The 16,934-nt window shown below is 40.4% G+C and overlaps 1 protein-coding gene and 1 non-coding gene across 3 annotated transcripts in view; both read right to left on the bottom strand.

The window, feature by feature from the left end:
* Positions 1-4,073, bottom strand: part of ZNF235 (zinc finger protein 235) — a 36,506-nt gene extending 32,433 nt beyond the window's left edge. For both annotated transcript variants that reach the window (XR_016035893.1, XR_016035894.1), the window contains exon 1: positions 3,540-4,073. The gene's annotated coding sequence lies outside the window, so the exon portion shown is untranslated. The remainder of the gene's footprint in view (positions 1-3,539) is intronic.
* A 3,456-nt stretch (positions 4,074-7,529) lies between these two features.
* On the bottom strand, positions 7,530-7,636 carry LOC129547394 (U6 spliceosomal RNA). Its single transcript, XR_008684068.1, has one exon. It is a non-coding gene; the product is annotated as a U6 spliceosomal RNA (small nuclear RNA).
* Positions 7,637-16,934: the final 9,298 nt, after the last annotated feature.

Raw genomic sequence — 16,934 nt, 5'->3', positions numbered from 1 at the left:
AACCCACCCCACTGTTCTTGCCTGGAGAATCCCAGGGACAGGGGAGCCTGGTGGGCTTCCATCTGTGGGGTCGCACAGAATCGGACACGACTGAAGCAACTTAGCAGCAGCAGCAAGCCATTTACTTGGGCAGGAATCTTTTGGAATAATAAAGGCATGCCAATAAAACTTACTAGTTATGTTAATATAAACAGTAAATTGTAGGAGGGAAGGTAGGGGACACCAACCAGCTGGGGGTTGGTATTGTTAGGGGAACCATTGACTGAAACCACCCACCCTGGCCAGGTATCAGAGTAACCACTTGCATGAGTTATCTTAAACAGGAGGTCCTGGTAAGGAGTGCAGAACTAACAAGCTGCCACCAATCAGAAGACTTCGAGAAAGGTCAAGAGGAGAGAGAAGACTCCAGTCCACATGTCCTACCTACCTCCCAGAATCCTTCTGGTTGGAATCCATCTTGGCTGAGTGATGTGAGCACCACCAGGAAGGATCCTGAGTCGGAATGATTGGCCAGAGACAACCTGGAAACTAACCCAATTACTATAAAACCCGAGGCTGAGAGCCATGCGGCAGTGCAGTCCTCCTGGGTTCCCTTAGCTGCCTACTCTCCACCTGGGTGCCCCTTCCCAAGAAAGTCTCTTGCTTTGTCAGCATGTGTGTCTTCTTCACATCCTGATGAAAGCTGAATGTGCTGGTCAAGAGCCCGGCAATACAACCAGGCTGCTGCCCGGCAATACAACCAGGCTGCTGAGACTTACTCCTGGCTCTGCCATTTCCTGGCTGTGTGACCCTCACTACAAGCCATTGTCCAAGGAACCTCTCTGTGCCTCTATTCCCTCACCTGTAATGGATGGGTCATAAGAGGATAATGCAAGCTGATACGTGCAAAGCGTTAGAGTCTCTGCCTATTAATAAGTGCTTCATAGCTGCTAATAATTATCATCATTATGATTAAAGTCACCATGTGATACATACAGGAGCCACACATTTAGTGCTGGTTTGTTTCTAAAGAAACGTGTCTTAGATCATGAAAGTATTATCAATAATTATATGTCTACAACTCGATAGCAAACAAAACAACCAATTGAAAAATGAGCAGACCTAAAGAGATATTTCTCCAGAAGAGAAATACAGATGGCCAACAGGCATGTGAAAAATATGCTCAACATCACTAATTATTAGAGAAATGCAAATCAAAACTACAATGAGTTACCACCTCGTGCTGGTCAGAATGGCCATCATTAAAAAGTCTACAAATAACGAATGCTGGAGAGGGTGTGGAGAAAAGGGAATCCTCCTACACTTTTGGTGGGAATGTAAGTTGGTGCTGCTGCTGCTGCTGCTGCTAAGTCACTTCAGTCGTGTCCGACTCTGTGTGACCCCATAGACAGAAGCCCACCAGGCTCCCCCATCCCTGGGATTCTCCAGGCAAGAACACTGGCGTGGGTTGCCATGTCCTTCTCCAATGTGTGAAAGTGAAAAGTGAAAGTGAAGGCGCTCAGTCGTGTCCGACCCTTAGCGACCCCATGGACTGCAGCCTACCAGGCTCCTCCATCCATGGGATTTTCTAGGCAATAGTACTGGAGTGGCTTGCCATTGCCTTCTCCGGTAAGTTGGTGCAGCCACTATGAAAAACAGTATGGAGGTTCCTTAGAAAGAATGTCGACTTACCATATGATCCAGCAACTCCACTTCTGGACATATACCCAGACAGAACTATAATTAAAAAAAGATACATACACCCCTATGTTCATAGCAACACTATTCACAACAGCCAAAACAGAAACAAATGCCTATCAACAGATCAATGGATAAAGCTGATATAATACATGTATATATACAGTGGAATACTACTCAGCCATAAAAAAATAATGTCTTATGCAACAACATGGATGCAATTAGAGATCATACTAAGTAAGTCAGAAAGAGAAAGACAAATACCATATGATATCACTTACCTGTGGAGTCTAAACTATGGCACATATGAACCTATCTACGAAACACAGACTCATAGGACAGATTTGTGGTTCCTGGGCTGAGGCTGGGCAGTGGGAGGGGGATGGACTGGGAGTTTGGGGCTGGTAGATGCATACTATTACATTTAGAATGGATAGATAAGAATGTTGGTTAAAGTTTCTAGCCCCTTGGTCATAAAACAGTGGTACCAAATATGTAAGCAGTTACTATATTCTTTTCTTTTTAAACTCTGCTGCATGGCTTGCAGGATGTTAGTTCCCCAACCAGGGACTGAATCTAAGCTCAGCAGTGAAAGCACGGAGGCCTACCTAGTGGACCACCAGGTCCCAGTTATTGTATTCTTAATTGCCATTTACTCACAGAAAAAAACAGTGATAGTTTTGCTTAAGAATGTACTTGATGAAACAGTGAAAGTTATTAATTTTACCTGGAAACTCAGGTAAATTAGGCATTTGTTTACGGACAACACCCTTTTCTTGAAAGAACAACTGAGAAACTACAGTTGGTTACATCTAGGTATTTGGCAGAACTTTTGGAAGTAAGCACTGTCACTTCAAAGAAAGTTACTGTCAGCATCTGTTGCCAATGACAAAACTTACGCTTTCAAGAAACTATAAGGGACTTCCCTGATGATCCAGTGGGTAAGACACCACACTTCCACTGTAGGGTGCATGGTTCAATCCCTGGTAATCCCACATGCCATGCATTGTGTCCAAAAGAAAAAGAAAAAAAAAAGTATCAGAATTTTGGAAAATTTTTATCACTAGGAGCTTGACAGGTTCCCAGTGCTTAAACACTTCAGGTCTTTAAAGATAGAACTTTTCTGATGAGATGGGTGATGGTATTGACAAATGTGATTTTTAAAGGTATTGTGAAATCAAGGTATTTGAAAGACCTACAAAACTCAGTCATTTAGTATTTTCCAAACGAGGGATGCATAATTTCACAAAACCACGAATAGATAAAAGACTCAAAAAAGTACAGGACAAACTGAAGAATTTTAATGGAATAGAGTAAGAAGGTACTCTGAGATGGTTTCAGGTGGTACACTGCAATAACCTTAAGAAACCATCACATACGGAACTTGGGTGCAGTATCAAAGGTGAACATTACCTGAAAAGTCTATTAATCTTTTCTTTCTTAATTATAACTGTGGGGCTGGGTTTTCATCATTACTTCAACCAAAATAATATACCACCACAGGTAACAGAAGATATGAAAATCCAGCTATTTTTCTCATAAAAAATAAAGAGATTTGCAAAAATGTAAAACATTGCTATTCTTCCTGTTAAATTTGTTTTTGGAAATACAGTTTTCTCATAAAAGCTAGTTCTGTTATTGGTTTATTTTAAAAATGATTAATAAAAGTTTTAAAGTAATTTTTAAAAAGTATTACTATTCCTAAACAGTAAATAACACTTTTCATTGGGTTACCCTAAATGTAATTTGTGTAAAGCCTTTAGACTGGAACTTAACAACTAAGGTGTAACTACTGGCATCCCTCACGACCAAATAAATAGTGTGAGTATCTTTACAGGAGAAGAATGCCAAGTCCTACTCACATGCGGCCCTGGGCCAGGACCAAAGGGGTCAGTCACTCCCTCCAGTTCAGTTCAGTCCAGTCCGACTCTTTGCAACTCCATGGACTGCAGCATGCCAGGCTTCCCTGTCCATCACCAATTCGCAGAGCTTGCTCAAACTCATGTCCATCGAGTTGGTGATGCCATCCAACCATCTCATCCTCTGTTGTCCCCTTCTCCTACTGCCTTCAATCTTTCCCAGCATCAGGGTCTTTTCAAATGAGTCAGTTCTTCGATTCAAGTGGCCAAAGTATTGCAACGAAGTGGCCACTCCCTTCATGTCGGTGCAAGTCCTTCTTATGAAGTCAGGGCTGGGGAAGGAAAGGAGTTTGTGAAATATCACCATGGCCCAAATGAACCACAGAGGGGCTTCCAACGCTATTAGGAAAGAATTGCTATTAATCCATTTTACAGATGTGCAAACAGAGGCATAGATTATAAAATTTGCCCAATATTACACTGCTAGAAAATGGCCGACAGATGGGGGAGGAGAGCTGGGAGACCTGAGCATGGAAGGGACTGCAACCCAGGCCCCGTGCCCAACTCCGGGTGAGGATATCTCAGAAACTCTAGCCGACTCTGTCTAATTGAACTAAAAATGTCGACCTTACACCTCAAACATCCTCTTTCCTCCTTAAATCCACAACCGGGTTGCTGCAGCTTGCAAAGCAACTCTTAAGTTCGGAAAAGTTGTCGGAAGCGAAACTGACAACCACTAAGGAAGAGTTAGTCACAACCTCTTCCGCCTGGGCCGGAAGTGCCTGCAACTACCAGGTACCTAGATCAATGTTTCCCAGAATTCCCCATCACGGCTCTTTGGGAACAGAAGTGCTTGGGACACCACGGAGTTCCAGGACTACACTTCCCAGAATGCGGGAGGAGACAACATCCACTGCCCTGGCCCTCTGGGCAGAAGTGCCTGAGAGTATTCTGAACTCGAGAGGTGCTTCCCAGAATGCCGCGGGAGACCGCTGTCATGGTCCTGTCAAGTGCTCGTGGCTAAGGGGAGCGCCTGGACAACACTTTCTACGGTGACCTAGGGCAACGAAGACTACAGCCCAGTTTTCTAGGACGGAAACGTAGAATACTACCCTAAGTATCTGGATTAAATTTCCCAGAGTCCTAAAGGGGAAAATATTCGATAGACATGGTTCTGGAGCCCAAATGGCGCCAAAAAAAAAAAAAAGAGCTCTAGCGGACAGAGCACCACTGACATCCTGCCTGGCCAGAAGTTTTTTTTTTCCAGTTTCTAGAGTGACTGCAAGGTAGTGCTTACTGTCATGAAGCCCTTGGATGTTATGAATAAGTGGGTTCAATTTGGATGAATTCTGTGCCGCCGACTGAGCCCAGTTTTCCCTTTTATCACTCCCCCTCTTTTTTCATGTAACTATACTAATAAGCTATTGTCAAGGAAATACCTTGTATAGGAGAGAAAAGTGAAGCTTGAACTATGGAAAGAAAATAAAAATTGTTAAAGAATGTGAGCAACGTGTGAGTTCAAAATAGAGATCTTGAAAGAGGATTGGCCTGAACTGCACTGAAAAATTTAAGGGACACAAGATCTCAGTCTTACCTCGGGCCTTCTTTGTTCCATGTATACCTGGATGCATCTGAAACTCCTACCAGTGTCAGATGGTGTAGACTGTTCATTCAGCAGTATTCGGTTAAGTTCAGTCACTGTCATGCCGACTCCTTGCGACCCCGTGGACTGCAGCATGCCAGGCTTCCCTGTCCATCACCAGCTCCCTGAGCTTGTTCAAACACATGTCCATCGAGTTGGTGATGCCATCCAACCATCACAAGTACTAAGAAATCACAAAAAGGCAAATGTTCATCAGGTCATAATGCAGAAGTATTTAAAACTTTCAGCATTTCCTTAGTCTTAATTTCTCACTTTAAAAGTGAATGAAAGCTACACTGGCAGGCAACTGGAGTAAACACTGCAATATTTAAAAGGGTAAATCCTATATAAAATCTTGAGAATATTTCTTCTTTATCTTGAGATATCACATCTACTACTAACCTGCTCTTGCCACAGTAAATCCAATAAATTAATGATATTCCTTATTATTCCACAAGCCAGTTGAAATCAGAGAGGCCATGATTTATCCTGTGAAATAGGGCTCAAGTCTAGAAAAACTATAGAACAACAAAACTGATTACCACCAAAACGGAAATATCCCACAAAATCCAAAAAGGCTGTCCTGTCTACTTCTCAATGGCATAACAATGAAATAATCTATAGTGAAAACTTAAAAAAACACTGGAGAAAAAAGTTAAATGTGCATAAATGCATCTTACAAATAAAACATTATCGACATGCTTCCCCACATGCTTCATCTAACTTTTTTCCTTCCATTTTTTACAACTGAAATAAGTACAAATCCATGACATTTTGTCACTTCTTCCTAAAATATTTTCATATATTTCTCAAAAACCTAAGGACATTTATTTGCATAACCACAATCTAGGTGACTCAGTTCAGTTCAGTTCAGTCGCTCAGTCATGTCTGACTCTTTGTGACCCCATGAATCGCAGCACACCAGGTCTTCCTGTCTATCGCCAACTCCTAGAATTCACCCAAACTCATGTGCATCGAGTTGGTGATGCCATCCAGCCATTTCATCCTCTGTCGTCCCCTTCCCCTCCTTCCCCCAATCCCTCCCAGCATCAGGGTCTTTTCCAATGAGTCAACTCTTCACATGAAGTGGCGAAAGTATTGGAGTTTCAGCCTCAGCATCAGTCCTTCCAATGAACACCCAGGATTGATCTCCTTTAGAATGGACTGGTTGGATCTCCTTGCAGTCCAAGGGACTTGCAAGAGTCTTCTCCAACACCACAGTTCAAAAGCATCAATTCCTCTGCGCTCAGCTTTCTTCACAGTCCAACTCTCACATCCATACATGACCCCTGGAAAAACCATAGCCTTGACTAGACGGACCTTTGTTGGCAAAGTAATGTCTCTGCTTTTTATTTATTTATTTTTTGGTAATTTATTTTTTATTGGAGGCAAATTATTTTACAATATTATATTGGTTGGTTTTGCCATACATTGACATGAATTCGCCCCGGGTTTACGTAAGTTCCCCCTCCTGAACCCCCCTCCCACCTCCCTCCTCCCTTTATCCTCCCTCTGGGTCATCCCCGCATGCCAGCCCTGAGCATCCTATAACATGCATCAACCCTGAACTAGTGATTCATTTCACATATGACAACATACGTGTTTCAATTCCATTCTCCCAAATCATCCCACCCTCACCCTCTCCCACAGAGTCCCAAAGACTGTTCTATACATCTGTGTCTCTTTTGCTGTCTCGTATACAGGGTTATCATTTGCATCTTTCTAAATTCCATATATATGCGTTAGTATACTGTATTGGTGTTTTTCTTTCTGGCTTACTTCACTCTGTATAATAGGCTCCAGTTTCATCCACCTCATTAGAACTGATTCAAATGTATTCTTTTTAATGGCTGAATAATACTCCATTGTGTATATGTACCAAAGCTTTCTTATCCATTCGTCTGCAGATGGACATCTAGGTTGCTTCCATGTCCTGGCTATTATAAACAGTGCTGCAATGAACACTGGAGTACACGTGTCTCTTACAATTCTGGTTTCCTCGGTGTGTATGCCCAGGAGTGCGATTGCTGGATCATATGGCAGTTCTATTTCCAGTTTTTTGAGGAATCTCCACACTGTTCTCCATAGTGGCTGTACTAGTTTGCATTCCCACCAGCAGTGTAAGAGGGTTCCTTTCTCTCCACATCCTCTCCAGCATTTACTGCATGTAGACTTTTGGATAGCAGCCATTCTGACTGGTGTGAAATGGTATCTCATTGTGGTTTTGATTTGCATCTCTCTGATTATGAGGGATGTTGAGCATTTTTTCATGTGTTTGTTAGCCATGTTTATGTCTTCTTTGGAGAAATGTCTGTTTAGTTCTTTGGCCCATTTTTTGATTGGGTCATTTAAAAAATATGGAACGCTTCACGAATTTGTGTGTCATCCTTGCGCAGGGGCCATGCTAATCTTCTCTGTATCGTTCCAATTTTAGTATATGTGCTGCCGAAGCGAGCACTGTCTCTGCTTTTTAATATGCTATCTAGGTTGGTCATAACTTTCCTTCCTAGGTGGCTCAGTGGTAAATAATCTGTCTACAGGAGAAGCTGGAGACACGGGTTCAATCCCTGGGTCGGGAAGTGCCCCTGGAGCAGGAAACAGCAACCTGCTCTAGTATTCTTGCCTGGGAAATAGCCTGGAGGACTACAGTCCATGGGGTTGCAAAGAGTGGGACACAACTGAACATGCACTCATGCACATACTCATGTAGTACCAGTATCACACTGAACAAAATTAAGTCTCCTTAATGTTAATTTACTCTATCCTTATTTGAAGTTCCAAATTCTTTCAAGTGTTTTACACTTGTCTTTTTAATCAATATCAAAACATGTTCATTTAATGCTTGATTTTTGCATAAGTCTTGTGACCCTCCTGCATCTTTGTATTGTTCACTTTTTTTTTCACTAGAAAAATATTTCATTCTAGGAAGTGTGTAGTTCCATCTCACTGGGGTTTTAACTTGAATTCCCTTGATGATAGTGACGTTGATTCTAATATCATGTCCTTAATTCAGTCATATATATTCTTTGGTGAAGTGTCTGTTCAAAACTTTTGCTTATATACTTTAATGGGTTATTTTCTTGGTGTTGAACACAAGTCCTTTTTTAATGTTATGTTTCACAAATATTTTCTCCCAGTCTGTAGCTTCTCTTTGTATTTTTAAAAATGTCTTTTGAAAAGCTGAGGTTTAAAATTTTGATGAAGACCAACTTATCAAATTTTCTTGTATGGATCAAACTAAAACTCCTTTCCTATTCAGGCTGACAGGTGATAGAAAAAACTGTCCAGTTTCTTCAAGAACTTTTTATTATTCAGGATTAAATGTTTGATTGAAGATCCATTTTGAGTAAACGTTTTATATGGCATGGTGTATAGGTTGAGATTCACTCTTTTGCACATAGATGTTTAATTATTCCTGCACACTTCAATGAAATACTATTTCTTTCATTGAATTTCCTTGGCATGTTTTTAAAAATATCAATTGACCACATATGTGGGTCTATTTTTGGACTCTATTTAACATCCTACTGTTCTATATGTTTATCAATTTACACACTGTCTCGATTTACAGTAACTGTAACTTTACGGTAAGTCTTGAGATCAGATATTATGAGTCTTCAAACATTGTTCTTCATTTTTTATATTTTTAAGGCTATTCTTGTTTCCTTGCTTTTTGCATAGATTTTTAAAATAGCTTATCAATTTCTGCAACAACTCCTGCTGGGATATTGGGCAGGACCATGGGCTTCCCTTGTGGCTCAGCTGGTAAAGAACCTGCCTGCAACGTGGGAGGTTCGATTCCTGGGTTGGGAAGATCCCCTGGAGAAGGGAAAGGCTACCCACTCCAGTATTCTGGCCTGGAGAATTTCATGGACTGTGTAGTCCATGGGGTTGCAAGTCGGACACAACTGAGCGACTTTCATGCTCACGTTCATGTTGCACTTACAGATCAGTTTAGGGTAAATGGCTTACCAATACTGACTCTTCCAGTCTATGGAACAAGCTCTTTGTTTGAGTAGTCTTTTAATTCTTTCCTCAGTAATTTTACTGTGCAGCATAGAGATCTCACACACACCCCCATCCCAACCACCAAATTATATATTTGGCACTACTGTAGTTGGTACTATGCTGTGTGCTTAATCGATCAGCGATACCCGACTCTCTGTGGCCCACGGACCGTAGTCCACCAGGCTCCTCTGTCCATGGGATTTCCCAGGCAAGAATACAGGAGCAGATTGCCATTTCCTACTCTAGGGGGGGTCTTCCTCACCCAGGGATCAAATCGCATCTCTTGGCATGCCCTGCATTCGCAGCCAGATTCTTTACCACTAGTGCCACCTAGGAAGCCCATAACTGGTAATGCCTTTTTGGGTGTGCCAGTCTCTTAGTTGTAGTATGAGGGATCTTTCATTGCAGCACATGGGCTTCTCTCTAGTTGTGGCTGGTGGGCTTCAGAGCCCATGGGCTCAGCAGTTGTGCCAGGCAAGCTTAGTTGCCATGCAGCATGTGAGATCTTAGTACCCCCACCAGGGATCGACTCTGTGTTTTCTACCTTGGAAGGCAGATTCTTAACCAGATGATCAGCGAAGTCCGTGCTTTTTTCTTTCTTAATTTCAGTTTCCAATAGTTCAAGTATAGTGATTTTATATTTTGTTTTTTGTCAACAGATGTTAGTCCTCCGCCCAAGTTTTGAACCCAAGCCCCCTGCAGTGCAAGCAAGGAGTCTTAACTACTGGACCACCAAGGAAGTTCTGATTTTGTGTCTTTTTGTATATTGACCTGTGATTTTGCTAAACTCACTACTTCTACTAGTTTTTCTGTTGATTCTTAGGACTTTTCTACATAGAGAATTTTTGTCTTCTGAAATCAGAGTTTTATTTCTTCCTTTTCTATCTGTGTATCTTTTCTTTTTCTCACTTTAGTGCACTGGCTTTTAGTTCCTATATAGTGTTGACATGGGTGGTGAAAGTAGAAATCTTTCACTTCTTTCCAAACTTTGGGTGAAAACTTCAGTCAGTTCAGTCGCTCAGTCATGTCCAGCTCTTTGTGACCCCATGAACTGCATCACACTAGGCTTCCCTCTCCCATCACCAACTCCCAGAGCCTGCTCAAAACTCATTTCCATAGAGTCCAGGATGCCATCCAACCATCTCATCCTCTGTCGTCCCCTTCTCCTCCTGCCTTCAATCTTTCCCAGCATCAGGGTCTTTTCTAAGGAGTCAGTTCTTCTCATCAGGTGGCCAAAGTATTGGAGCTTCAGCAACAGTCCTTCCAATGAATATTCAGGGTTGATTTCCTTTAGGATTGACTGGTTTGATCTCCTTGCAGTCCAAGGGACTCTCAAGAGTCTTCTCCAACACCACAGTTCAGAAGCATCAATTCTTTCGTGCCCTTTATGACCATAAAGCTTTCTTTATGGTCCAGCTCTCACATCCATACATGACTACTGGGAAAATCATAAAAATCATAGCTTTGACTAGATGGGCCTTTGTTGGCAAAGTAATGTCTCTGCTTTTTAATATGTTGTCTAGGTTGGCCATAGCTTTTCTTCCGAGGAAGCATCTTTTATTCATGGCTGCAGTCACCATCTGGAGTAATTCTGGAGTCCAAGGAAATTAAGTCTGTCACTGTTTCCATTGCTTCTCCATCTATTTGCCATGAAGTGATGGGACCAGATGCCATGATCTTAGTTTTTTGAATGTTGAGTTTTAAGCCAGTTTCTTCACTTTTTTAAAGCCACTTTTTTCACTGAAAGCTTCACTCATTCACCATTAAAAATAATGCAATCCAGGGCCTTCCCTGACTTTTCAATGGCTAAGACTTCTCATGCCCAATGCAGGAGGCTCAGGTTCAATCCCTGGTCAGGGAACTAGATCCCACATGCATGCTGCAACTAAGAGTACAAACATTGCAACAAAGATCCTGTGTGCCACAGCTAAGACCCAGCCCAGCCAAACAGATAAATATTTTTAAAATGATGTTGTCCAATGTTGTAAATCAACTATACCATGAGAAAAGACAAAAAATCAATATTATCAGTATTCTGCCAACATCCTTTATCAATTCAATGAAGTTTCCCTTATATTCTTAGTTTTTTCTTTTTCTTCTGAGTCATGAATGGATGTTTAAATGCTTTTCCTACATCTCTTGTTTTCTGTGGATATAATGAACTAGACAGACCAATTTCTATATACTGAAACAATCTGAATTTCCAGAAGCTACATAACTTTGTCATGATGCATTGTCCTTTTTTATTAATTGTTGAACATCGCAATATCTTGTTGAGGATTCTGTGTCTACGTTCATGAAGGATACTAATCAATAATTTTCCATTCTTATAATGTGACTGTTGAATTTACTTATCAGTATAACCCTAGTTTCACCATAAAATCACTTAGAAATGTTTCACTTCTAATTTTTTTGAAGATTTTTGGGTAGAATTAGTGTCATTTTTTCCCTTATATGTTGGCTAAAATTTGCCAGTAAAGCCATCTGCCCCTAGATGGTCTTTGTTACGTTTTTAATCTGTAAATTCAACTTCTTTAGGCAAAAAAGGACTATTCCTGTTTGTCCACTTCTTGTGTGTCTATAAGTAATTTGTGTCTTTCAAGGATCCTGTACATTTTGCTTAAACTGTCAAATTTTGGGGAACAAAAGTGCTCCTAATGTTTTCATAAATGGATTCCTAACATTCATGGAGACCTCAACACTGACAAACCGTGCAGTGGGTGGACACTCAGGGACTGATGCTCCTTGTGGGAGGCAACAGGTATCACTAGCTTAACACAGTTTAATTCCATTTGGGTTAGAGAATGTATAGTTTTACTTTTTAAAAATGAGGCATGTCTTATTTTATGGCCCAGCATAGAATTTATCTTGGTGAATGCTCCAAATGCACTTGAAAGGAATGTGTGTTTGATCACTGTTGGATGAAGTGTCCTCTAACTGCTAATTAAGTCAAGTTGTGTAAAAAGTAGTGCTGTTCAAGTCCTCTGTGTCTTTATTGACGTTCTCTCACTTTGTTTCTATCCATTACCAAGATAACTACTGAGGTCTCCAACTATACTGTGGCTTCTTATCAGGTTTTGCTTCATGAAACTCTGTTGCTAGAGGCATACACATTTAGCATTGCATGTCTTCTTGAAGTATCCCTAGTAATATCCTTTGTACAAATTCTTTGTTGATATTAACATAGCTAGTCCAGATTTCTTTTGATTAGTTTTAGCACAGCATAACTTTTTCCATCTTAGTCTTTTAACCTGCTGCTGCTAAGTCACTTCAGTCGTATCCGACTCTGTGCGACCTCATAGACGCAGCCCACAAGGCTCCCCCATCGCTGAGATTCTCCAGGCAAGAACACTGGAGTGTGTTGTCATTTCCTTCTCCAGTGCATGGAATTGAAAAGTGAAAGCGAAGTCGCTCAGTCGTGTCTGACTCTTAGCAACCCCATGGACTGCAGCCTACCAGGCTCCTCCACCCATGGGATTTTCCAGGCAAGAATACTGGAGTGGGTTGCCATTGCCTTCTCCACCTTAACCTACTTATCTCTTATTATAATAATATGCATGTATAATTTTTCAGTCTACCTTCTAATATTATGCCAATTCATACGGTACAACAGCTATTTCCAATTTCTTTCTGTCCTGTTTTGTGGTATTGTTATAGTAAGTTTTACTTTTATACTATTAACTCTCAAAATCTTGCTATGTCTTAGTGAATCATATTTTCTAGTATTTAGAAATAAGAAAAATTGTTTTTACTTCCTTTTAAAGTCTTCTTCAAACTTATTTCTTCTGGTAGAATCAAGTCTAATTCTGGTATGATATTCTTCCAGCCTATAGAAAATTCCTTTTTCACTTCTTGCAGTGTAGATATGCTAGCAGTATATTCCATATGAAAATGTCTTTATTTGGTACACTTCTCTGGAGGATTTTTTAAATCAGACTTGGAATATTTGATTCACAGCATTTTGTTTCAGAATGTTAAAGATGTTACTCCGCTGTCTTTGGGCATGCATGGTTTTTGATGAAGTCTCCTCTTTTCCTCATCTCTGTTCTTTGTATGCATTGTGGCTTTTTTCTGTCAGTATTTCCTCTGCATTGTTCATTTTCAATATGAACACTAGCAATAATGCACCTACTTTTAGGGGTTTGTTTGTTTTTAAATTCTTGTGTATTGTAGAGTTCTTGGATTGGGTAAAGTCTTTCATTATTTAAGAAAAAATTCTCAACCGCTATCTCTTAAAATATTTTTCTTCTCATTCTCTCCCTCCTTTCCCCCTGGGTTTCCAATTACACATAAATTAAACCACAAAAAAGTTTTCCCACAGTTCTTGGATACTTTATTCTGTTTTCTTCACTTTTTTTTTTTTGTTTCAGTTTGGGTGATTTTGATTGGCCTTTATTCAAGTTTCTTGACATTTTTCTCAGCTGTTTCTAGCCTACTTACATGTTCTTCAAAATCATCCCTTGTTATAACACTTCTTTACTAGCATTTCCCATTTGATTACTTATTAATTTCCACTGAAATTCCCCCATCTGTTCATATACACTGTCTGCCCCTTTCATGAAAACATTTAACACATCAACCAGAAATATATAAAATTCTTTATCTGGTATTTCTAAAGTATGGTCATCTCTTAAGTGAAGTTCTGATTGGTCTGCTGTTTCTTAGCAGAGGGTTGTATGTTCTTTTTTTAAAAAAAAATCTTGTAATTCTTGATTGAATGCCAGGTGCTGCTACCGCTACTGCTGCTAAGTCACTTCAGTCGTGTCCAACTGTGTGACCCCATAGACGGAAGCCCACCAGGCTCCCCCGTCCCTGGGATTCTCCAGGCAAGAACACTGGAGTGGGTTGCCATTTCCTTCTCCAATGTGTGAAAGTGAAAAGTGAAGTCGCTCAGTCGTGTCGACCCTTAGCGACCCCACGGACTGCAGCCTACCAGGCTCCTCCATCCATGGGATTTTCTAGGCAAGAGTACTGCCATTGCCTTCTCCGAATGCCAGGTACCATGCATCAAACAGCAGAGACTTAAGTAAATAGTATTTTTGCTGGAACTGGGCACACCTGTTTTGCTGGGATGCTAGAGTGGGATGTTGAATCAGTCTCACTGAGAATTAAGTTGAAATTGGATTCTGTTTTTACAATAGTGACCTTCCATATACTGCTTCAAAATTTTCTAACGTTACCTTGTTTTAGGATGGGTGCTGGAGGATTTTCCTCAATGTTCCTTGTCCACCTTCAGCTTCTGGCTATCCCTGTGCACCTGTGCCACAGAAGGATTCTCCATCCACATTCTTCTCCTTCTTCTTACAAAGTCTGCTATTGCTTGTCACTAGCAGAAAGCTAGTCTGTTTATTGAGTTAGTTTAGTCTTACTCTTGAGTGGGGATTGCAGCGATCAGAGACTTTATATGTTTTGGGGAGCTAGGGCTACATAACAATAACGAGACAAACTCTTCTCTGGGCTATGAACAAAAAAAGCAGGTGATACCGCCTCTTTGTGAGGGAACTAAGGGCCAGAGGAAAGAGAATTAAAGAAGAGCAACATAAAGCCCTTTTGAGTGACCCAGACCCAAGTCTTACCTTACCAGTTATCTTTTCACTTAAATGAACTGAGAAACATTTTTGGTTTAAGCAACTCTGTAGGTTAAGTTTGTTAAGCTACAACTAAAAGCATCCTGAGTGAAAAAACCACCATGAGCTCTCATGATCTTCCTTGCAAGTGAGAGTACTAAACACATTAAAGCCCTGAATTTCTGATGATACCGTGAAACTTGAAACTTGAACTAGCACCTTGGAAGCCAGGTTAAGCCTGTGCCTTGGTCACCCCATTCACCTAACAGGTTGATATGTGATAGAAAAACTATGGAGCAACAATTTATACTATGTCTGAATCGTACCAGGTTATTTAAGGCTGCATGGGCTTTGAGACCTAAAGAAATTTTACAGGAAGTTAAAGTTGCTGACGCCTAATCTGTATCCTCTACAGACCTCTGAACATTACCTTCGGGAGTTTTGTTCTTTAATTTTGGCTATAATGCCATCTAAAGAAATAGAGCAGTCACATTATGAGTTCTGAACTATAAGGGACAATGTCTCAGTACTTTATTACTTTGGTAAAATGTTAACTGTGAATTTTATAAAGTACAAAAAAGACTAAACTAAAATTCTGCTTGCCACAGAAAACCACTGTATACATTATAGAGAGTAATCTTTCATAGATTATCTGTTAAGCATGTATTTGAACATACATGTATACAGACCAAAGGTAACTGGATATTATGAAGGTACAATCTGCATTTTTTACTAAACAATATGCATGAGCTTTCTCTGTCATTTTACATTGATCCTATACTTCCCATAGCACCATATTATAGGAACATTGAGAAATTTATCTTTATTAACTTGCAGTTTTAATAATTACCCTTATGTACACAGCCTGTTTAAAACCACTTTATCATAAACTATTATTCTATGATTTCCAGGTAATGACTGTTTCATAATTGGGAAAGGAGGACGATAGACTACATACTGTCACCCTGCTTATTTAACTTATATGCAGAGTACATAATGCGAAATGCCAGGCTGGATGAATCACAAGCTGGAATAAAGATTGCCAGAAGTATCAGCAACCTCAGATATGTAGATGATACCACTCTAATGACAGAAAGTGAAGAGGAACTAAAGAGTCTCTTGATGAGGGTGAAAGAGGAGAGTAAAAGAGCTGACTTGAAATTCAACATTAAAAAAACTAAGATCATGGCATCTGGTCCCATCACTTTATGACAAATAGGTGGAGAAGCAATGGAAACAGTGAGAGACTTTATTTTGGGGGGTTCCAAAATCACTGCAGATGGTGACTGTAGCCATGAAATTAAAAGACACTTGCTCCTTGGAAGGAAAGCTATGATAAACCTAGACAGCATATTAAAAACCAGAGAGATCATTTTGCTGACAAAGGTCCATCCAGTCAAAGTTATGATTTTCCCAAGAGTCATGTACAGATGTGAGAGCTGGACCATAAAGAAGGCTGTGTGTGTGTGCACAGTACTGCAGTGTGTTGCCAAACAAGGCTCTGCACTGAAGAATTGATGCTTTCAAACTGCAGTGCTGGAGAAGACTCTTGAGAGTACTTTGGATTGCAGGGAAATCAAACCAGTCAATCCTAAAAGAAATCAACCCTGAATATTCATTGGAAGGACTGCTGCTGAAGCTCCAATACTTTGGCCACCTAATGTGAAGTCAATCCTCTGGAAAAGATCCTAATGCTGGGAAAAACCGAAAGCAAAGGGAGAAGGGGACAGCAGAAGATGAGATAGTTAGCATCACCAACTCAATGGACATGAATTTGAACAAACTCTGGGAGATAGTGGAGGAAAGAGGAGACTGGCTGCAGTCTATGGGGTCGCAGAGAGTTGGACATGACTTAGAAACTGAACAACAACAAAAATGTACACTTTACATTTTGATACATGTTGTACAACTCTGACAAATTTGTATTTTTTCACTTCCTCCAATAAAATGCATTGTTCTTGAAGATATAGATTAGCAAGTAAAAGGAAAGCTTATCCTCATAATCAATACATTTGAAAAAATGTCTAGAAAAATTCAATATTTTTCCTTTCCTTACTAAAAATAAAATTACCCACCAATCCCACTCCTGGCCATACATCTGGACAAAACTATAATTCAGAGAGATATATGCACTCCTATGTTCATAGCAGCACCATTCACAACAACCAAGAAATGGAAAAC

Source organism: Moschus berezovskii, chromosome 22, assembly GCF_049115385.1.
Source record: "Moschus berezovskii isolate FMDL1 chromosome 22, NW_MosBer_1.0, whole genome shotgun sequence".
NCBI lineage: Eukaryota > Metazoa > Chordata > Mammalia > Artiodactyla > Moschidae > Moschus > Moschus berezovskii.
Note: the sequence above shows the minus strand (reverse complement) of the source record. Positions and strands in the feature narration are given on the sequence as shown.